This window comes from Meleagris gallopavo, chromosome 22, assembly GCF_905368555.1.
Source record: "Meleagris gallopavo chromosome 22, MGAL_WU_HG_1.1, whole genome shotgun sequence".
Classification (NCBI taxonomy): Eukaryota; Metazoa; Chordata; class Aves; order Galliformes; family Phasianidae; genus Meleagris; species Meleagris gallopavo.
This window is the reverse complement of record NC_139425.1, coordinates 4,196,334-4,219,427: the sequence shown is the minus strand read 5'-3', so window position 1 is coordinate 4,219,427 and position 23,094 is coordinate 4,196,334. Positions and strand designations below refer to the sequence as shown.

General features: G+C 41.1%; 1 protein-coding gene across 1 annotated transcript in view; it reads right to left on the bottom strand.

The window, feature by feature from the left end:
• The window catches only part of LOC104913998 (uncharacterized), a 286,339-nt gene that overhangs the window by 262,236 nt on the left and 1,009 nt on the right, over positions 1-23,094 (bottom strand). The gene's annotated exons all lie outside the window — the stretch shown is intronic.

The window sequence follows — 23,094 nt, the reverse complement described above, 5'->3', positions numbered from 1 at the left end:
AATACTGCTGGGCTTTTCACTTTTTTAGAGGAACACGTTCTCTTTACTTGGTCTGGGACAGCTTTTTAAATGATGAGGCACATGTTAAAAATTCATGCACTTCAGTAGTTTTCTTGGTGAGCTGAGGTAGTTATGGGGATCATTCAAATCTCACAGCAGAACCAGCAAATGCAAGTCTAATGTACAATTTCAACTGCCCCACTGTTAACCAGATAAATGCATTCCATTGTGCAAACAAAACCAGTGCTGTGACAGACAGCACAACACAGCAACGCACCGCCTGGAGCTGCAGACCTGCTCACTGAAGAGATGCTCTAAAAATGAACAAATCGATAACGCAATGAGCTTTTCTGCTTTAACATCTACCCACCAGGACACTGGTAAGAGTCAAAGTGGTAAAATGTTTGCAGTGAGGAAGGGACTCGTTCCCTGTGATAGGTGGGGGGCTGCTGCATTTGCGGCTCCAGTGACCACCCTGACAAAACAAGGAGACTAACATAATTCAGAGACAAATCAGCCTTCTAGATTCCTGTGTCACGTGTGGTCTTTTTATGGAAAACCCAGCTATTACCTCAATTTTGGACATCACTGAAGATGCTATATAATAATATCTTTTCCTGGTATGAAAATATTTGCGTTGTAACCCAGCCATGAACAAGCCTCAGCACAAGCCATGCTGCCTGGAAAGCGTGCAAAGCCAGCAATGCAGCTCTCCTCCAGAAAGCACAGTGATGGGGATGAAGTCAGCGTGCACCACAGCTCCGAGCACAGTGGATCAGGGCTGTATGTGCATGCACCGTGCATTAGCAGTTCTGCTCAGCCCAGAATTCCAGAGAAATAGATAGCATGAGGAGAAAAGGAAGAAAAAAAAAGTCACCAGACTGTTCTGCAGATTGATGTGCACCCACTGGAGCCAGGAGTGTTATGGGATGTGCCAGGAACAGACAATTTCTGGGTTACCTGCAACTAAGGAATGCTTGGGGTGACTGATGTTCAGCTCTGGTTCTCTGTAAATGTCCAGGTGGAGTTTATATACCAGTAATCCTTTGCACCCAGCACCTTTCCACAGCAGTGCAGCCTCCTGCAGGTTGTGTTGTGTCTGCCATCCCATGTGAATGCTGCACTACCTTCAGGTGTTCTAAAACCATAGCAAAATAATATATTGAAATAACACAAAATGTATGCAAAATTGCCTTATAAAATATTTAGGTGGCTTTCTTCTATAATGACTGCAGAAAGAAACCTACTTTTAAGATCATGTTAAAAAAAAAAAGTGAATGCAAATGGAATTGCACCAAGATCACTTGCTCCAGAAGCACGAAGCCAGACAAGCTGCACCCCTCTGATTTTGGAATGATTTGCCCAAGCTACATGTACCAAAGTTCATGAAACAGCAGCAAACCACAGTTTGGGCATTTTCACTTAGAAAACACATTTTTAATCATTCCAAAGGGCCTGCTTATAAGTCTTTGCTACTAGGAGCTTCTTAAGCTTTACTACAGAACTTCTGGTGTTTGAGTCCCTACGGAGCAGGAAGGCTCCTGCACTTCCCTGTACAGCTTTTGCATTGTCTCAGGCCATAAAATCCACGCACTGCTGATGCAAGTGAGCTCAGAGACAGCATCTTGCAAAACTGGATTGACAGTGCAAAAGCACATCTGCTTCTATTTTGATAACCATCTTCACAACAGAAATACTTTTTCCTTTTTAGAAGAAAAGCTTTATACTCAGAACCAAATGCAAAACGTAGCAAAGCCAACACGGGAAGTGTGAGGCTCTGAGCAGCAACTTGCTTTTGAAGCATCTTACAGCATAACTTGGAAGAAGTAATCCCCTAAGTAGCAAAGCTACACAACGACATATCATTAAGGGCATAAATGGGGCATAACTTCAATATAATCCCATCTCAAACATCATCAGCATATTCATTTGTAGAAAGAAATGAAGAGAAAGCACTCGGTATTATAAAAATAATGCACAAGTCAAAGTGCTCAGTACAAACTCGAGTTGTGTGCAATTTCAGAGTCTGGGATTGAACTCCTCCTGTGTTGTTGGAAAGTTTTTTTCTTGCCTCTTGGAAAGCACTGCATAGTGTATATGGGTTTGGTTTGATTTCACTCTAGGCCTTGCACTTTGGTGGACTTTTCATTCATATAATGCAAAAAAAAAAAAAAAAAAAATGCTGGACAGACTTTGATCAGTATTTTGGGGACACCACAGTTTTTGACAGGCACAAGACTGAAAAATGTCAATCTAATAAGATAATTTTTTCCAAAGGCCCTAAGCACTGAAACCAGTACTGCAATGGAAGATGTTTTCAACCTTACTGCAGAGCAGCTGTTACTTCAAGATACACACAGTGAAGAGGCCCTGCAGATTACAGCTAATCTTTTTTCTCTCTTTTTAACTAAAATTATATGCTGTAGCCCTTCAGCTGAGTTCCCTGGCTAAAGCTGCATGTGAAGGAGATTTGGTCCTCATACTGCAAAATGAAACCAAAAAATGGAGACCTTGTCAGTCTGGAGCTTTCCTTGCACTCACAGTGGCCTACTTTTTTTCTGCCAAAGCCCAAGATAATAAGAGTATATGGCATAACCAAAATATGTGTATCTTTAGGTTATGGAAATTATGACTGATGACATCCCCTGCCCCTGTTGCCTGTGATCTTTTTGAACATATACAAGACCTTAATTATAGACTTACAGTAAATGATCGGACTTAAGGCACGCTCTCAGCCCAAACAGTGGAGCAACCCAAGCACAGGGACTGAGCTGCACTAAGCAGAAGCACCAAGGTACTGGAGGGGATGCTGCACCCAGGGAACAGCTTGATTCAATGGCATCCACGTTTGCCCTGTTGCCTTGTAAGAAAGGCAGCACATTCCCACATGCCCGGTTTTTTGTAATCCATCCTACTTGGAAGCCAAAAAGCAAGCCTTCCCTAATCATGCATTTCTAAGTCTGCAAATCCAGTAGAAGAAAACAGCATAAAAAGACCAACTTTCTCAATGTAAAAATGAAATACTAGAGCCAGCAGAATTATTCCACATGCTTGCCTCTGCCTGAGATGAAAGCATCATCTATCTTCCTCACAAAGCAAATGCTTTTCCCTGAAGTAAAACATAGAACATGCAGAGAAATACCAATGTCACACACAGGCTGGGTTTTACACGACTTGAAGTCATTTTGAGAGTGTGACTTGAAACATCCTGAAAGAACACAAGCCTAGAAATCACAAGCTCCTGCTCTTCAGAAATCACATTATTTCAAGCACTGATTTGAACAACCAAAAAACTAAGTGCTTCAGCATGCAGCTTCTGCCCTCCCACACTGATAGAAGCTGCAAATCTCTTTACTCCTACTGTACATTAGAGTGCATAACAACAATTGCAATGTGTAATACAATTGCTAGTTTTCCTCTATTCTCTGCTAAAGAGAACCAATTAGGAAGCAAATATTCATAAAGAACTAATCTCTGCTTGAAACGAGGAATTGGACAGGAAAAGTTAGCTCACACTACTGAAGGCAAAGCACATGAGCAATGTGGTACACAATCTCGAGCAGAGGTGGAAACGAGTTCCTTGAAAAAACATGGGAGGGTTTGTTGTTTTTCTTTGCTTATTTTTTGGTGGGATGGTATTTTTTTGAAAAATGATTTGCTAAAATTGCAGTGCTTTAATGAACTGTGATGAGTCAATGACCCCTTGGCAGACACTGAATGAGGAATACAGAAATCCCAATAGCTCAAATTAAAGATCTCGGGACTCCTGGAATTGCTTGTAGGCCAGCTCAGGCTCACAGAAAGGAGTTGTCCATGTTTGAAATAAAAAGTATTTTTCAATAGAAAAAATATCTGACTTTTCTAAAGCAATTCTGTTACAATCTTCCTATCAGAAAGAATAGAAATTATTTACTGTTAGGTCTCGCATTTTCTCAAACACCAGCCAGAGTACTGAGAAGAAACAGTTGCAGTGCATACACTGTTATCCTTGCTAAAACTCTACAATGTGTTAATTGCAATTATTCCAAAGCACTGTTAGTCTCAGAGCTCAGCTCTTGTGAATGCCAAAATTATCACGCAAGACTTAAATTACTCACAAATAGTCAGTGAGCTTGAAAGCAAACATATAGGTGATGACATACACAGAATGTACTTTTTGTGCATTTTCACAGGTCAAAAAATCCAGTTCTGTCTTTGCAAACAGACGCTTCCTCCAAAGACCAAACACACGTGATGAAATTAGGTGAGACCACCTCCCTCCTTCCTCGTATACAAATTGCTTCTCGAAAAAAAGAAGTTGCTCATCTTTCATACTAGGTTTAGCTGTAGTGAATCTCAGCCTTGTATTTCTAGACACAAAATGAATGCTTTGTTATAAAATCATTGTTTCATTAAATTACAGATGTACAGAAACAGATTTTTCAATAATGATTCAGTTGTGATACAATAGCATTTGTCAGAAAAAACATTCCAGCAAGCTTTACTTACCACAATTACTTAGTAGCATTATTTTACCTTAAAAGGGATAAACATCAATTCTGACCAAAGCAAGGTAGAAAATCTTCAGCGAGATGATGACAGAGGCCAGCCTTAGGTTTTTCACAAGGGTTTAGGAGCATTTTCTGAGAACCCAGAAAGCAAGCAGTATAATCTTATCTTATATCTGAATATCTCATGTTCCTGAGCCACCTTTTGCAACAATCAAATAAACTCCAGGCACACAGGAAAGGCTCAAAGCATGGCTGTAAGTAGGGTAGGGTCAAGGAAAAGGGGGCTTGAGGAGGGAGAGTGCCAACTTCCATCCCCTCCGGGCTGAGAAATGGCCACATCTCAGGTTATACTCAGTACTAACAGGTCCAAGGTCCACATCATCACATCTTTGAGTTCAGGCTTGTAGAGAGAAGTATGCAGATGCCACCAGGCAAAGGTGTTTCTGCTAAAAGCACAAACATAGAATGGGTTTCAACTTCCAACCTTGCCCGAGGAATCCCCAAACATCTCTACAGTGGTCCCTCACCATCACTCCAATGATACCTAACAGACTTAGCAGTCATTTGGATGCTTTTTTTGTATAAGAATGGTTGAAATTTGACAATGATTTACTTCAGCTGGGACAGAGAAGTGTGCAGAATATTGACTAAAGCTTACAAGATGGCCAGATGGAGAACTCAGTGGCCCAAAGCACACAGCAAACCTGTCCTAACACCACCTATAACCAATTCTGGCATTTGTGGTCACACAAAGTTAGAGAGTTAAATATCAGAACTGGATGGTCAGAGAACTTGACCTGTGATAAGATGCAAATCTCCATGAGATAATGCTCAGTGGAGGATCCCCCTCCTCCCAAATTCAGAGCTCTGTGCAACCATCCCAAAGCAATCCCCTCTACAGAAGGTTTTCACTTCCCTCTGAAGCACCAGGCACTGGTCAGCATTGACATCAGCATGCAAAACCAATCAGAGCAGTAGGACCAAAGGTAAAACCACGCAGGTGCCCTCTGCCCATATGCCTAAATCAGTCATCACAGTCAAAATGCTTGCCCTTCCCCCCCACCAATTTTACAAACAAAGAAAGCTCTTTAAAATTGGAGGAGACGAGAGAAATAAGTTGTAAGGCCAAAGGAGCTTTGTGAACATCGACTACATGCATTCCCATGAAGCATGTCACAGATCCCCACTGCCAGCAAAGGAAGGCTGTACCTCCTGCACAGGTAAATAGGATGTTGCTCAGTACCTTGCAGCTGACCTAGAGCCTTTCTCAAAAAAGACCAATCACCAGTTAGACTCCAAGTGATGATGGATTTATCACTTCCCTTGGTAAACTGCTCCTATAGTTAATTAGCCTTACTATTCAAGTCACGTCTCATTTCCAGTTTAAAAAATTTGCTAAAGGCCTCATAATATTTTTTCTACGGTGTGTGCCTATACGTGTGTGCTTTAGTGTCCATGCATACACACACAAACGTGTGCTTAAAATAACCCCACTGACTCCTGAAAGAAAGGCTCCCTCTCAGTTGCAGCACTGGGCGATCCCTGGATCTCAGAAGCAGGGCCAAGAAGTTGGGTTTTCATTCAGAGCTGCAGCAGGACTGACACCCAGACTGATGGCAAAAGATTTCAGTCTGCTATCACAGAGCCACAGAACATCCCAAGTTGGAAGAGATGCACAAGTCCAACTCCTGGCTCCGCACAGGACCGCCCAAAATTCAAACCCTATTTCTATTTCTGAGAACGTTCTCCAAATGCTTCCACAGTACCCACAGTCAGGATGCCTACTGCAGGGGCATCAGAACAAAAGCAAGCTGACAACCAACACCTGACTCTTCTGTCGAAAGTTAGGAAATTCAAAATTGCAAAACTCTTTCTCCTATATTTCTAGCCATGAAATTAAAGACTTCAATATACTGTTATCAATTACTGCTACATATTTTACGCTATAACTGTTAGAAGACTGGCCACTGCTTATATAATCATTAAGTGCGTCCTTTTATGCTGTGAAATGGCTTCCAAAAAGACACTTCTTCCAAGTTATGGTCAGCAGCAATTTGTCTTCTAACTATACTAAAATCTCTACAGTTATTGCTTTGTGATTTTGTCAAACTTTTCAATTTTTCTGAAGACTCTTGAAAAGGTTGTAAGATAAGGAGAGACGTCAAGAGACAAGAGCTTCATTTCCATGCCTGCAAAGTTCCTCTCTCCAGCTGCAGTTTCTCTTTGCAGACGATGAATCACATGCCTAGAAAGAAACTACATATCTGAATAAACCACATGCAGTTACTGTCTCTTTCTGGTTATATATTAGGTAAACCTAAGCAATCTAAGCTCATCAGCTGACACAGAAGCCAGTGGAATTAAAATGCAGACATACAAAAATTCTTGTAAATTATTAGTAGGGTCACACAAGGCCTTAAATATTGAGAAAAGCAAAACAATCTATTAATAACTGAAACACTGATAAAGATTCTGCACAGTCTGAAAAAGAAGCGAGAATCACGAGGTAAAGCATCCAAGTTTTTGTGGTCTGCGTTTTTAAATCTGATAGGAAAATGCCTGCATGCCTCCATGTCCTGGGACAACCAGGCTTCAGGGACTGGGAGACAGTTCATTTGGGGGTAGGCGTCTTAAGGAATTATGGACAAAGGGGAAAATAAAGGTAAGCAAAACGCTATAAATTATTCCAATCACATACAAAGCAAGGCATGTGTTTGTGCGACAGCAGAAGCGGATGAGTTGGCAACGGTCGGACCGTGACCTGACCGGTGCAGCCACTGTCATTTGTGCAAGCCTCAGTGCCCCCCATCAGACCTTCACAATGTCACTCACGGGACGATGTCCAGGCCTGGTGGTTTGGAGAGCCTTGCCCTGCAGCCTGCCCAAGCACAATGGCAGCAGCCTGGGCTGCCTGCAGTCTGACGGCGTCTTCGGGGGAGCTGCAGGGTGATGTGCAGCCGTAACTCGATCCAGTCACGGCTTGTGTCATCTCAGGTCAGAAATTATAGGGAAAGAAGAAACTGCGGGGTTTGTTTGTTTATTTGGTTTAAACATGTGGTCAGTGCAATGATCGGTTGTCAAATGGAAAATGTTGGTTGAGAAGCACTGAAGAAAGAAAACAGTCCCAGGAGAAGAGTCCTCTGTGCTCAGTACAAAATCAACAGGTCCCAAATCTCCTCAAAGTCTCTAAGCAGTTTTAAACCAGATTTCCTACAAATCCTAGAAAAACTGCTTTGTATTATACCCAAGTCCCCATTAGGCTCCAGAGCTGCAAGGCATAAGCCGGTTTGCACCAGAACAAGTTACCAGATTGCTGCCCTTCCCAGGCACTCAGATCTCCCTTGAAGAAGCACCTGGTGTTGGCCGCTGGGCTGAGCACACCTTGGGGCTGTAACACCGGTTCCGAAAGCTCTGGCGAGCACCCACAGAAGACAGACTTTGGAACAAGGCATCTCCCTGCTCTAGTGCAAGTCATCCTTCAGAAATGAACAACTGAACTTCAGTGTGCTCCTAAAGCCTTCTATGTCACATCCCCCGATTTTGTTTTTCAGAAGACAAGCACGTGTTCAAGTGTACACAGCAACATCTATCAGCCTTTCTTCCTTTCCACATTTTGAATTATATCTAATAATTATTTTAGACGCATCAATGCCTTGTCTACAGCTTGTAAAAAACATCATTATCTTTTGGAACACACTTTTGTTGCTGTAGTGGATGTGTCAGCATTGTTGTCAGACGTGCCTCAAGGCCAGGCTTCAAATCCAGCTTACTGCCTAGCTGCACACTCTTTCTGGGTAGATTACCCCATTCTGGGACAACCTATGTAACACTCTCAAAAGGAAAACCTTCATCGTGCTTTTGAGCACACTTAGATGTATATTTATTACTCAAGAGGCCAGCTGTGGAGGTAGATACCTGATGCAGCAAAATTCATCTCTCATCAGCCCCTGAGATGGTGCTACAAATCCAGCCCTGGGTGGACAGCACAGGCAGAGAGCTTTATAACTCAGCTCTGGCACTGAGTGATTTAAAGGCAGTCTGAAGCTAAGCTGAATCTCTAGAAAGAAAATGGGGATGTGACATAGAAGGCTTTAGGAGCACACCGAAGTTCAATCAGCTCTCATGATCACCCAGCACAACCCAGTACAGCCTCAGCCCCTAAAGCTATAATCCACTTCTCCACCATTCAGAGGAAAAATTGCAAGCGAGCTTTGCTGGGAAGTGCTGAACACACCTCATGTGAAGATCTCAACCTTGACACAGCTGTCATTCACCCTGTAATACCCCAGTATTACAGCACTTGGGTGAAAAGGGACATTAAATAGCTAAAACAGGGATTAGAAGATAAAATGAGAGTGCTCATCTCCACTGAACAGATGCACCAAATGAGTTCATTTCAATGAGAGCTGTGCAGGAAGAAGCTGGTGAGGGCAGAGCAGCAGTGATGGCCTGCCAGCCCAGCCACAGGAATGCTGAACCCATGCCTCAGATGGCTGCTGTGTCTAAATATACATTAAAAAGGAAACGCAGCACGCAGTGTTTGCTGAAGCTGTGCTGTTAGGCCTGATGACCTGACTCCATCACCATCAAAATACAACACAGTGCATGGCAGCCTTGGACACAATGGAGGCAGAGGAGGAGAAATGCAGTGCCTTTTTCTCATTCAGAACTGAAAACTTCCACTGGACAATGAAGGGTGCACGGTTACTCTGGAAATTAGACTTCCCAGTTGGACGTCAATTATTTTGCCCAATAAATTAATCAAAAATGAAGCTCCATGCTTTTCTGTTAAGTCTGATGATCGAAAGTTATTATTAATGTAACTCTACTAAACACACCACTAATTTTCAAGTACACCTCATATTTGTTTTGCAAGAAAGTACTACTATTTATTTCTGTTCTCCCATGATACTGAAGAAATATAAAAAAAATCACCTGCTGCAGCCAGTTCATCCACTACTCTGATTTCAAAAAAGTAAGGAACAGACACTGCTTTGGGAAACCCCCAGTACCAGAAACATCTTGTTCTTCCCAGTTACAGGGCTGGGACATGACAGCACCTGGGGGGAAGGTGAACTAAAACAAGAACAAATCTGGTGATGTTTTTATAATGGGATAATGGGATAACCCCAAATTTAAGTAATTACCTCTCAATTATGCCCTTACTTCCTTGAGGCACAAAGTATGGCCAGTATATCAGTTCTCAGATCCAATCTTCAAGTGTTAAAGATCCATGCTGACTTACATTAGCAGATTTGTTCATTACACGTACTCCTGTGACTAATATATTTGAATGGAAGGCTGAAGTCCAAGCAAGTTAAGAGAAAAACAAGTTATTACAGTAAAGCCACCCAGTCCACAGGCCAGCTTAACAATCCTTGAATGAAATCCAGAAGAAAACTTTGGACTTTGTCCATTCACCAATCCCATGGGACTGGAGAACAAGCATCACATGCCAGATTGCAGTTCAACCTTGCTTTTATCTCTCCCACCTTGTTCCCATTCTCAGAACGGCACCAACAAGATGATGAATGTTATTCTGCAGTGACCCCTGCTCTGCAGAAACAGCATGGCAAACCCTCCCACTCCTTTCATTCCCAGCCCCTTTTTTCTAAAGAATAGCTTTGAAGGTTCATAACATTCAGCCCTGAAGGCAAGAGGGTTTTTCCAATGTAAATTTCTTTTGGTCACCGCAATATGAGCGGAAATCTTGGGCAACTCTGTTCTGCGACAGGGTTTTCATATTTCCTTTGCCTGCCCAGCTATTTATCATTTTCCAATAATCCTATGCCCTGCAGACAATAACACTCAGCAAATGGCCTTACTCCCCTCCCCCCATCCCACACACAATAACGTTTCCATGCCTGAAAGTCTGTCCGTCAATGCTGATCGGAAAGAAAGATATTTATCTCTACATATGGCAAGCCACGGAAGTTAGAGATGGAAGATCTATTAGGTCATTGAGTCCGAAGCTCTTCTAGTGAAGGACAGAGCCCCCAGAGAACAAAGAATTGTTTTTAAACAGATGCAATAAATCGTCCTTCGTGATGTGGTGGCCAACTGAGATATTTCACATCCTTGACTTTGAGGCGGGAGATGCTGCGATGTGGAAGTTTTTCTCCTTTCCCAATGGATTCATGATACTGAATTTGTTGTTGGTTTCCGCTAATATGCTCTAGTTTCCAAAAGACAGACCAACCACAACAAGAATTCTTCCGTCACTGCCTGATTCTAATTTATTTAAGATACTTGCTGAAGTCATCACTTGGACAGCTCTCAAATGACCCCAAGCTAGGATCACATATGGAAATATGGAAAAGCAATATGTTGCAACAATCCAACAATATCCTTCCAATTAAATCTTAAACTTTGGGAGGTTCAGGCGAACACCACCTTGCTGCCCTCAGATCTGTCCCACTTCCTCCATGACAGAGTTTGGTTATGGGCTCATATTCAAATTCAGTGCTTGGAAAATGCCCTGGAAGTACCAGGACCAAACAAGAAGTGAGATTTTGCCTTGACTCCGGGTTGCCATTCGAGTGACAGGGGTGGAGACAGCCAGCATTTCATTAATGAAAAATACGCAGGACAAACATCTCTTAGAGCAATTCAAGTGACTACAAAAGACACTGAAACACCTTCTGAGAGTCACTGACCCTGGGAGCTTTCCCCTCTAGGCACAGCTGCTGGTTGTACCTAACAAATCATAGCTGATAATAACATTTGGGAAAGGAAGGATCTCAGCACAAAACACAGCTCCAAGGTTAGAACTATGGCTCTGTGTTTAGATACAGTTCCAAATAGGTGTTTTACTTTCAGAGTACATGGACTAGAAATTCATTATTACCAGATTCATTACCATATTTTAGAAATTCAGAAGTTCAGTTCCATGTTAAGTCTACAGCTGGATGCAGTTTATAAAGTGTTAGACCTCACAGATAGGAAGCCCAAGTCTGAACCCATCTGAGGCTGCACATAGATTAATCACAAAAGACAACACAAGTGGAGGCAAGGGATGTGCATGCACAGAACTGACCAGCTGCAAATTCAGACTGATATTTCTGGAGCTCACTGGACATAGCTACACTGGGGCAAAGCAGTACAATTTGGAAATACATCAATTGTTTTACTCAACACATTTTTTCAGCAATAATTAACGGGTAGGCAGGAATAGCTGAAGCCTAACGCAACTGCATATCAATATATAACAATACATATAGCATATCAATATATGTCTATATAACACAGAAACAGGTCATGTAACTCCTTTCACTCCCTGTGAAAATCCTAGGTATCTAACGTAATAAAAGTCTTAGTTGGAAGTGGAGCCTAAAAGCTCCAAAATTTCTCTCTCATCTCCCCAGCCTCTGCCTGTACACTTTTTAAAGTAATATTGATACAACTGCAAGTAGCAGCCTTTCTAAATTAAAACCTCTGTATATATAGCCCATGCATACTGTACTGAGCTTGCAAAGCTCTATTAAGGACATCTAATACATTTTGAAAGACTGCAGCTGTACTGCCTGTGGTATTAGTCAGGCAACACTGCCCGTCCATACCTTGTGTAACAGGCACTAATAAGTAAAGTGCCCAAACTTCACTGAATCTTGAAGTCAAGCTTTGCTGAGTTAGATTCACAAACAGAGGAAACCCTCAGACCATGTCCCAATTTACATCTTAAAGGACAGAGCATGGGCAAATCACACAATTAGTTGTTTATCAGAACAAGGATTGCAAATACCAGCTCTGGGGTTTACAGCGGAAACCCAGGATAATGTTTAAACTGGTCCATCTGTGCTGGCCCTGAATTAGCTTGGGATTTGCAAATTAGGAATGGTTTTCTATGACGCTAAAGGATTCAGTAGACATGAAATATCTAAAACTGAAGTCTAAATATCCAGTACAAGATCCTCTCATCCCTCAAAAGATCACTCAAAAGTCTTTTCAGGCTTGCAAAAGAGCCTGAAAAGTGAAGTCCGTGTCCCATGCACATCTGGCACTGCCTGACCCACGCTAGGAGCAGAGCTGCGGGTCTACCACAAGCTAAACTTCTTGCACTCATCTCTGGTCTATGGAAATTCTTATTAATCTTTTGTTTAAAAAAAAAAAAAAAAAAAAGAATCAGAAGCAGACATTTCATAAGGCAAAGAGCTGTCAGGGTGAAGGAAAAATCCTGCCTGCTTAAAACACTGCAGACACCAAAGTTCTCCTTTGAATTTCTATTCTTCTCTTTATGTTACATTTGTGCCACATGACCTTTTCTAAACATTCTTATTTTTCAAAACTGATAAAATGAAGTAAAAAATGATAGTAACAAAACCTGTCAGGAATAAAAAACATCAGCAAGATACGATTTCTTTTTCTTTGATGACAAGGAGAGAAAAAGAAAGAACAAAACAAGTATCTTCCTCCTGGAAGACTAAGAAGTTTCAATTTTGATAAAGTTATGGAAAAATAGGCAACAGTTTCACCTGAAAAAAAAAAATTAGGTGCTTCTCCCTTGTAAAAATGCAAAAGCATCTCAGAGTCATAGGGCGCTGAAAAACAAAGTATCTACCAAAAAAATTAGAACTAGATCTTGTCTCTCTGCCTGGCCCTCAAAAAACAAAAATAAATATCTTCTGAGATTTCCAATCTAGTTTTACAGTCCCAAAAGACTTGAATCATTAAAATATCATGTAAGCTTTTATTCAGACTAACTACTTTGAAGTCCATCTGTTTACATCGGAGTTGGCCTCAGCTAAAATACAAGAACAAAACACACACACTGTGTGATACTGAAAGCAGATCCAAGTTTTCCTGATTGGCCCCTTGCTACCATTTGCTTCAAGTCCATTAGTCCCAGCCCTAGTTGCACTCTCCCCACATGACTTGTGAAATACTTCTTTATGGTACCCTTTGGATCCTTTAATGCCACAGTAGACCTGAAAAATTCATCTCCCATCCCATCCCTAGCAAAGAATCATAAGCAGTGCCGTATCCTAGGTCTCCCTCCCACTCCTCCTGCAAACTGGTACACCAATCTGCTTTTCCAGCAAGTGCCCCAACAACAAACTGATGCATCTACAAGGAGTGATTTCCCAATTATAACTGAAGCAACCGACAGCTGAGGGTCCCTTACCCATCCCAGCCTACAGGCATTAGGCCACTCTTATTGGAGGCTTGTGGGTTTTTCCTCTTCTTAGTTTAGACACACCACAATAAAGAACCTTGCAGCTGCCTCTTCCTCTAATTGCATTGGGTGTGAACTGCAAATGCTGCTTTTTCCAGTAATTTTTCCCTTTTCCCGAGTACAGCTCTCCATGTGTACATACGCACGCACACTTTCAGTAACACATGCACGTTTGCCTTTGGAGGATATTTCAACCTACCCAACCTAAATAAGGAAAACTTTTAAATGTATTTTCTCTCCTCCTTGATGTGGCGAGATTCACAGGCTGTGGAAAAAGAGGCTGGGACAAGACACGGTTGCATCTGGAGCGGGAGAGGCATTCTTTTTTGTGGTCGTCTGATGAATTATCAAAGCTGACTTGTAAGGAGCTTGGGGCCCAGAACTTTAAACAGATAGAGGTTTTCCTCTCTCCTTTCCTTTCTGTCTCCAACTGTCCTGGGGATTTGTCTGAGTCATGTTACACTCGCTGTGACTTCAGATCACTCGTATCTGGCTTTAATAACGTCTTTATTTTTATTGCTATTATTTTTGGCTGCCTGGGTATTCTTAAGAGCTTTGTTGTTGCGCTCCCAGCAGAGGCAGCAGCACGCGCGGCGATGGGAGCGATGTGAGGACAGGGCTGTGCCAGAGACAGGGACGCCTGCAAGGAGGCTCCCAGCTTCGCCTGGGGCCAGCCTGGAGTCCGATGGGAGCCCAGATGGGAATGCCTGGCATTCCCAGCCCTTATGGCTCTCCACCTCCAGCACATTCCCCCAGCAGGGCAGCGCAGGAATCAGCAGGGATGGTTTAAGAGATACCAAGCATTAGGGATTGCTCCTGGGACTTGGGACATACGTGTCCAAATGGTGCGGCTCTGATTCAAAGCAAAACCAAACCAACCAACCAAGGTCAACCTCAAAGGCTGCAGCTGGCAGGAAATCCCTCTGGGGAGGTCCAGGTGCTAGGCAGGAAAAAGATTCCTGTGCTCGTTTTTTTATATATTAAATATATACATATATATTAAAAAAACATTTTTAGAGTCTGAAGTTACATGAGCATACTCCAACAGAGAAAAAGGAAAAGAGGATTTTCAAAGGCCATGTCCTTGCCATCACACCTTTTTATTTATTTCTGATAAAAGAGACAGCACACCTCCAACTTACTATGAGTGCAAACACAAAGCCAAACAGTTTTCTGCCCAAGGTGGGAGACAGAGACAGGGGACAAAGAAGTGGAAATGCCTGTTAGTGGCTACATTTCATCTTTCAAAGGATCATCTTGGAGGCCATCCCAGAAAGAACCTGCTGTGATTCAGTAAATGACTACAGGGATCGAAAGCCCAGACAAAGCACCTAAAGAACTGAGCTGAGAAGGCAACCTCCACCATTGGGGATTTATCTTATTCATGCGCAGGGCTAAGGGGAAGACTGCAGAAACATCTCAATGGCAGCATGCTAGAATATCATGGAGGGCTTTAGAGACTGAGGCTCTGTGCCCATTCCACCAGTAGAATATATAAAACATACATGAGCTCTAAACTTCCCTGGGTATTTCACTGCACAAAACAGTTCCACTGCTAAAATCCTTATTGCTGGTGATCTCTGTGAATAGGCCTTGGAAGAAACAAAAGTGGCTTTTATCTACAAACATAACTTCATTTCAGCTACTTACCTGGATATTCCACTAGCATTCCTAATGTCTTTTTTGTGTCAGCCATGCAAAGCACAAAGTCTCCAACACCTACAGAACATCCCCAGAAGCCAAACTTACATATATTTATATAAAAGAGAAGAGGAAGTTCAAGACAGGAAGGAAAATATACATTTCAAACATCTTATTGTGGAGCAGAAACAGTAAATGCATCTTATGTAGCCATTTCAATACCACATATAATCAAAAGCCAAACTGCAGAAGGGAATATTTTTTCAAAAAAGAAAAATATTGGCTGGAAAGGCAGAAAGTCTAAAAACTCTGAACAAAGATTTTTAATTCAAGTCAGCAGTGGTTTGTAAATGTGAAAACAGATTTGAGTGTCACCAGAAGAGTCACTCACGTGGCTGCTGAGGGTTTGTGTTAGCTGAAGGAGACTGAAGAAAGTACTACTTGCATATTTGCTTATTCCACTATCAAGCAATTCAGACCCATCCTAATCCCCAAAACCCTCTCCATTATCTGCACTCCCCTCCCTCCTCAAACCTCATCTCAGTTTGTCACCTCTCTCCCATCCAACTCCCCCATCAGTCTTCCTAGGATAAATAAATAGTGCACAAAGAGCAGAGATGGAGACTGCCTAAATATACAGGTGGGGAAGGAGCTGGCAGATTTTTCAGTGGTTCACTCCCCAAATCTATCTGAAAGAACAGTGCTGAATTACAAAGCAGAGAGAGACTGAGTGAGCTTTTCCACTCTCCTCCACAAAGCCTGGACAGAACGGGCTGTTCCAGAAATCCAACTGGCAGGTTTCTTCTCAAATGCCTGAGCCTCCTTCCATCTCCTGTTTAAGTGTTTTGTATCGGATCAAAAGCTCTTTAGAATGGCTCTTTAGAATAGATTTTGGAAACTAGACACAAAGCATGTTGCTGTTCTCTAGGCACACAAAAGAAGTTTTGCAGAGGGATCAATGAAATCATATTTTTTCAACTCCACAAGCATGACTTCTCTTTTTTTTTTTTTTTCTTATCTAAGAACTAGCATTTGTGGTAAGCACACGAGTGCTAAAAAGCAAGGCAGCATAGAATAAGCACCATGACATAAACCTTAGAGCCAATGCAAGCTTGTAAAGGTGGGGGGAGAGGTGGGGAGTGTAGCTCCAAAAAGAGGTAAGAAAAGCTGAAGTCAAGAAGTTGTGGAGGTTAAAATGTTATGCAGCTCCAGTGATAACTATCGGGAGGAACACAAGAAATTATGTGATTTAAGAGTCCAACGGACAGATAGGAAGAATCTCATTCTAATGCAAACAGCACTTGCTTTCCAATCCCATAATGCCATTATCAGAGACAACTGCTTTATTAGAAAGAAGAGAACTCTATTGAAGACCATGGTACACAGAGGAATCCCAGATGTTCTCTCAGTCTACTTGGCAACAAACATACTTCAAGAAGGAAGAGCTTCTTGCTTTTCGTTATTCTGTATATGAACCTTTGTACTCACTGAAATTGTACTCTATTTATTTTTAGTTTAAAATAAAAACAACCTTGGATGTACATAACCCAAAGTTGAAACAGGTAAATGGTCACGGACAAAAATTCACGTCCGCATATCCTACCAGTCCATTTCTGATTTGCAAAACTTCCTGAATATCTTAAAAAAAAAAAAAAAAAAAAAAAAAAAAAAAAAAAAAAGATAGAAACAAGCAAGGTAATTAACATTACTAGGCATCAGCAGGTTGAAGAGAGATGGTTTTGAAAATGAACAGGAAAAATGGAAAACTTACATTTTTCTTACCTGCTTCCCCTCTCCATATTTGCACCCATGTTTTGGTCAGTTTGGATGAGGAAAGCTGTACTGATTTCAGACATCTGACAGCTAAAAATGGTCAGGGTTTGTCAGCAGTGGGGCTACTTCAGCCAACGCTTCAATTCAGAGTGATTTCAAAGACTTCACTGAGCAAAGATCAACTGTTAGTCTATTGTTGCCTTTGCCAATATGCACTATTAGTATCATATGAAAATGCCAAAGAACGGATTAAAATGAAGCAGAAATATTGATCTCACTCAGAATATTTCAGAAGACATTACCTTTACAAAACATTCAAAACCACTTTGCCTATGACTACATACTAATACATATGTAAAGCTGATGATTTCAAACTTTATAAGATATTTGAAATATCTTTAAATAATGTGCTACTGAGCTGTATAAACAGGTATTCAGGCATCAATAGCAAATTCCAGGTAAGGAGATACATAATTTTTACCACCTTCACATTGCACAGAAATATATATATATATATTTCTTATTATTTACTACTCAGTAGATAGAACTTTTATCCTCAGCAAGTCTAATCCACCAGCTCTCAGAGCAAGACATAAGTCTGATATTTTACAGCAAAAGCCTGCACAGAAAGAGGTAGGATGAAAAGTATTACCCTATTAGAAGTTAAACACTTGAATACTGAAAACTAAAGAGTCAAAAAATAGAAGTACAGACAGGGTCCCAGAATCAAGCCACGCTCTTGAGGGGTTCTGAATACCAATCTCATTCTCTTCCATCAAACAGCCTCCTACGCTACAACTTCACTTGAAAGTGTTCAGAGTTTTTCCGGTCCCATACTCTAATTTTTGACTCAAGATAAAAATCAGTGGTCAAAGTGAGAAAGAAATGAAGACCTGTGCCACAATGGCCTTCACCAAGGCAGCCAGAAGATTTATTTGGACAAGAAAGAACACAAGAGAGGTAACTTGTACTTCAGATCCTCGAAGGCAAGGAGAACACATTGGTCTGTGTAACCTCTGCACATGGAGGAATCTTTCTAGGAGGTCATGGTGGGTAACAAATTCTAGAAGGTCTTCATGTCATTATGATACAGAATATATAATCCCAACATGTTTAGTGGGGTCATAATGCATCCTGCCAACATAGTGCTTTTTGCTAGCAGCACTCCAATATCCTTCTAGATAGGACACACATGCTGCATTGCCTGAGAGTCTATTTTCTGAATTAGTAATTACCACATCCTACAGCACCTGAGTTTTCCTTGGAGATCTCCCAACCAAGTACTGACCATACCCTGCCTTGCTTACCTAGTGAAATCTGACATGTTCTTGGCCAGCAGCAGAGCAGCGTTGGCTGTATGTCTAGAAATATTCAACCTGCACAGAGACCAGTGCCAGAAAAGATTTCTAAATAATTTGGCAATTCCACTTCACCCGTTACTGGTTCCTTATAGTGCTCTTATTACGCAAAGAGAAACTACACCCGGCTGGCTGGGTTCTTTCTATGCGGCAGCTGCACAGGGGAGAAAATTCAGCCCGCCGAGCACAGGGCACTTCTCAAAGTCTGGCTCTCGGTCCATACATTCACAGAGGCTCCCATCTCAGATATCCTATTTTCAAGCTGCTCTCTGCAGAAAACAAGAGCATTTAGCTGCCAGAAAGGAAAAAATATATATATGCAAAAGAAATAAAATTATAATAAAACAGAAGAAAGCTCCCACCCCTGAGGAGCAGCTCAGCAGTGAATGAAGGAGATTTGCAAGCTGTTTTACATGCTTTTGTTGTGTTTCCTTACTCTGTTGTCATTGGTTGTTTCGTTGTTTGCAAGGCTGAAACAGAGGGGAAAAAGCTGCATGTCAAGTATTGAAATTTGCCTTTGAAGGTCCCTTTTTCAGATGGAAAAAGGAGCTTCAGACAGAGCTTCCGAACCCCACTTCGACCTTCAAAGTTTGACTAATCCTTTGTCAGAGTGGCATTTGCCACTTAAGGCATAAAGCCCTTTCAGCACTCGGCTCAGGAGCCTGTTTTCATACCTCCTCTTAAAAGCAGATCCGCAGCAGACTTTCATTCAGCGTAAAAGTGTGGGAAGGGGTTGTTTTGTTTGTGCTTTTCTTTGCCTGCGAGGGGAGCTCAGTTCAGTGTTCTGCTGAAAGACACAACGCTGGTAAAGCAGAAGCTACCATGCCACGTACTTTAGGGAAACCCAAAGAGCGTTTTGGGTCAGAGAATCAGGCATACGAGACGAAGGCCAGCAAGTCTGTTTGCAGGTGCTCCCCCTGCAGACACGTCATTAGGCAATTCGGGTGCTAAAATCCAAGCTGGCACACTGCAGACCTGCTGTAGACCTACAGCCTTGACGTTTTTAGCATCTCACCAACCCAACATGGAAGCCACGCATTTACACATAATATAAATGAGAATGGAAATGATGCTATTCAGAAGGCTCCTTATGCTAGAGGAGGTAGTTGTGAGTAAAACAAGGCAACCAGATAGCTTTTTTTTTTTTTTTTTTTTTTTTGCAAATTAAGCATATGGCTGTTCCTCCCCTATCAGACTGAAATCTATGCAAAAAGTGAGGAAGATTTTTACAAGTGGAGAACAAAAGCAAGGAAGATGTGCTGGTTCCCAAAGGATTTCCTTCGGGTCAGGAGTCAAAATGGAGTTCAGGTTTAACAGGAAATTTTTGGCCTGAAAACAAACCATTACTATATTTTTGGATGAAAACAACAAACCTGAACCTTTACCCACAGCTGAAACCAAACGTGGACTCGGTCTTCGATGAAGTTTGAAGTCAAGTCAAAGCCATGCACTGTGCAGTAAGGGAAGATGGAAAACCAAACAGCGTAGCCCTGAAGCTACCATTAGAAAGAGCTGTTAGTTCTCCATTTGCGTGCCCCATTGCAGCTCCAAGCTGCATCCATGCTTTTCTGTCATCTTGATTTGCAGCAACGCCATCCATTTACAGAGCTGGTGAAATGAAGAAACATCTCCACAGTAGTCTTATCTCCCAAATAAAAATACTGAGGCTGAGAAAAATCCATACCTTTTGATAGAAGATCCATATAAAATCATTTTACACAGTCCAAGAACTGACAGCATCACAAGCATCCCCTCTTCTTAAGTACCAACGTTGAAGCAGCAATCAAGAGACATTTTACAGAGTGGACAAAGCCTCTTTTGTTTTCAGTCAGTGGTTACAGGTGGCAGCCTTAACGAATAATGACTAAATTGGGCTCTCCTGCTAACACCACTGGCTTCTGGAAAAAGCTTTTCTTCCCTCCACATATCCTCATAAGCAAAACTTCTTTTTTTTTTTAAGAGGAAACTCTTTTGCATTCCATTAAATGCAGCAGAATCTATAACACAACCAACTAATGGCTTCAGTGTTTACAATACTAACAATTTCCCAAAGCTAAAGCAGTAAATGCGGGGTTCTGTCCCCCACTCTGTTCTGAAGAAACAAACTGACTGCTGATCTTTCACATCTGCTTGGGAATAAAGGGAAGAACAGGGCAGCAACAGCCTAGTGACTACATATAAGAGAAACAGAAGAATTATATAAATATCTGTCCATCACCCCAGTGAGCCATTCAGAATTCACTACTACAAACAAACAATCCAATGGTGAACAGATATTCTGAGTTTCCCATCTGCCTGCAGGCAATATGAGAAGTATAATGATGGTGTTAAAGAAAAAGTTTTAGAAAAACTTCTTATGCTGTCAGAAGTTCAGTACTAGGAATCTGTTCTGCAGTTCCTAGAATTCTTAGTCCTGCCCTAACTCACAAGTCTTACCAACCCTTTACCAAGTTTTTCCACAGATCTCCTGGAACACCACCAATCTAGAAAGAAGAAAAGCTTTGGTATGATTTGCCAACTATATTTCACTAAGTGTTAGCTTTGTAGATACTTACAAAAAAAATAGATGTTTTCAAATACTGAACACCAAGGAATTTTATTCCAAATATATTATCAATCTAAACTGAAGATACAGGAAAAATCTTCAATGAATACTTAATAACGTGTCAATAGTAGAAATCTTGGTATTTCCATCTTCTCTCACAACACAGCTCTGAACAACAGTTGCTGCTGTTACTTGGCTGCTGATGGATGCCCTTCAATAAGGATGGGCAGAAGAACAGCCTTCTCATCAGAGCACACAGCAAGGCAAGATCAAAGTACACATTTTTCAACAAATCACTTACAAGACCCTTTGTAATACATCAGAGACGGATAAATTATGTATAGATAGATCTTATGAAGCTTATTTTGTGAAAGGCCTTAACTCTATGGCAGAATTAAACCAATCTTGATTAAATTCTTAGGAGAAAAAAAAAAAAAAAGGAATTTTTCATGGCAACTTTTAAAAGGGTTTCCAAAAGCAGGTCTGTAACAAGCAAATGAATATTATTAATGACCCGAAGTTTAGACTTTTTTAATCTTTCTTTTTCCTCAGTGTCATCTTATATTTCTTTTTTGGATTATAAAAAAATTAAGCTGGCATTTAAGCTCTACAGACCTAAAAATAGCAATCTAACACCCCATTAAAATTATTACAAGAACAAGTAACATTTGATACTCTGACAGTGGTTTTCCAAAGTACATCTTAGTAATGCCACTGCAGTGTCTGATGTTTCTGAATGGCTGCTCTGTGATTCTGCTTTGTGGCTAATTGGTCTTAACTGTCCTATTGATGCTGTTTGCTTACTTGCGGTCATAAACTCAGAAGTCTGAGACTCAGAGAGCAAGTGTTCATAAATGTAAGACTATAAACTTCAGAGCTTACCAAGAACAAGTATGGCCAAGAGGATTGCTTCTCTTTAGTCTATATTCTTTCCACGATGTCAGTGAAATTGGAAGCATTACTGGATTCAAATATCAGCTTCTAAAGACCTCCACCAGGTCACACCTTTCCATCAGATGTCCTGAAGCTCATCCTTCAATTCATGAATATAGTCACCTGAATCCCACACAGCAGAGCTGCAATGCACTAGCTCTGAGTTCCCACTGATGTACTGATATCAAGACTCACCTTTCAGTCCGTTTATTTTCTGCACTCCCTTTTTGTTCCATAAGATTGAAGTATCTCATCAGAAGACAGATTGAAAAGAGGTATGCATGGGTAGATGTGTATGAGTATATATGCTCATCTTAAGCATACATAGTTCTGGTCTAGTCTTTCTAAGGATGTGCCTCACTGTTCATCTGTCCATTACTGACTTGTAAGAACACTTTCAAACCAGGCTGGTATAGTCTATCTACATCTATATACACGTACAGCAGAACGTAACAAGTCAACACATGCAAGAACAGGAAAAGTTATTCTTCATACTGTGAAAGGAAAATGCAACAATAATTTCTAGAGTGACACACAAGCGTGCCAGCATATGCTAATATGAATGTAATTGTACACAGGTACATGGATACCTTTTAGATCATACGAATAATAAAAACAAAAAAAAAAGGAAATGATCTGTGCTTATAGCATTCCTTCACTGTCTTTTTTTTTTACCCTCTTGATATGGACAGTCTGGCTAAAATGACACTAGAACTCTGTGACTTTTGTGTTTCTGAGGTACATGGTAAGGTCTGGAAGCAAGAAGACTGAACCCACAAAAGTTTTACTAGCAACATTACTCCATAAATGATGTCAAGAAAAAAACACAGAAAAAGCCAAATTTCTCTCTCACTCTTACTGTCTCAGTCTAAAAAGTATCTGTCAGCAATTGCTAGTAATCCAAAGTAGTAGTACATACACATCACAAAAGTAAGAAACAAGATAAACATAAGGGCAGAGAGCCTCCAAACCACTTAATTAATTTTGGTGTGCTGTTGCAATAGGTGAATCTAATCTAAGACTTTGAAAACCTCAACCAAAAAGATAGGACAATTTATTTTATTTTTAAAGGATCATGGATATGTTTACTGACCAATGAAATCTAATCTTCCAAGCCTTCTTACATAGACAATCATATTATGAAGATATCTGTGTATGAGAGAGACAAAGATTTTATAAAAC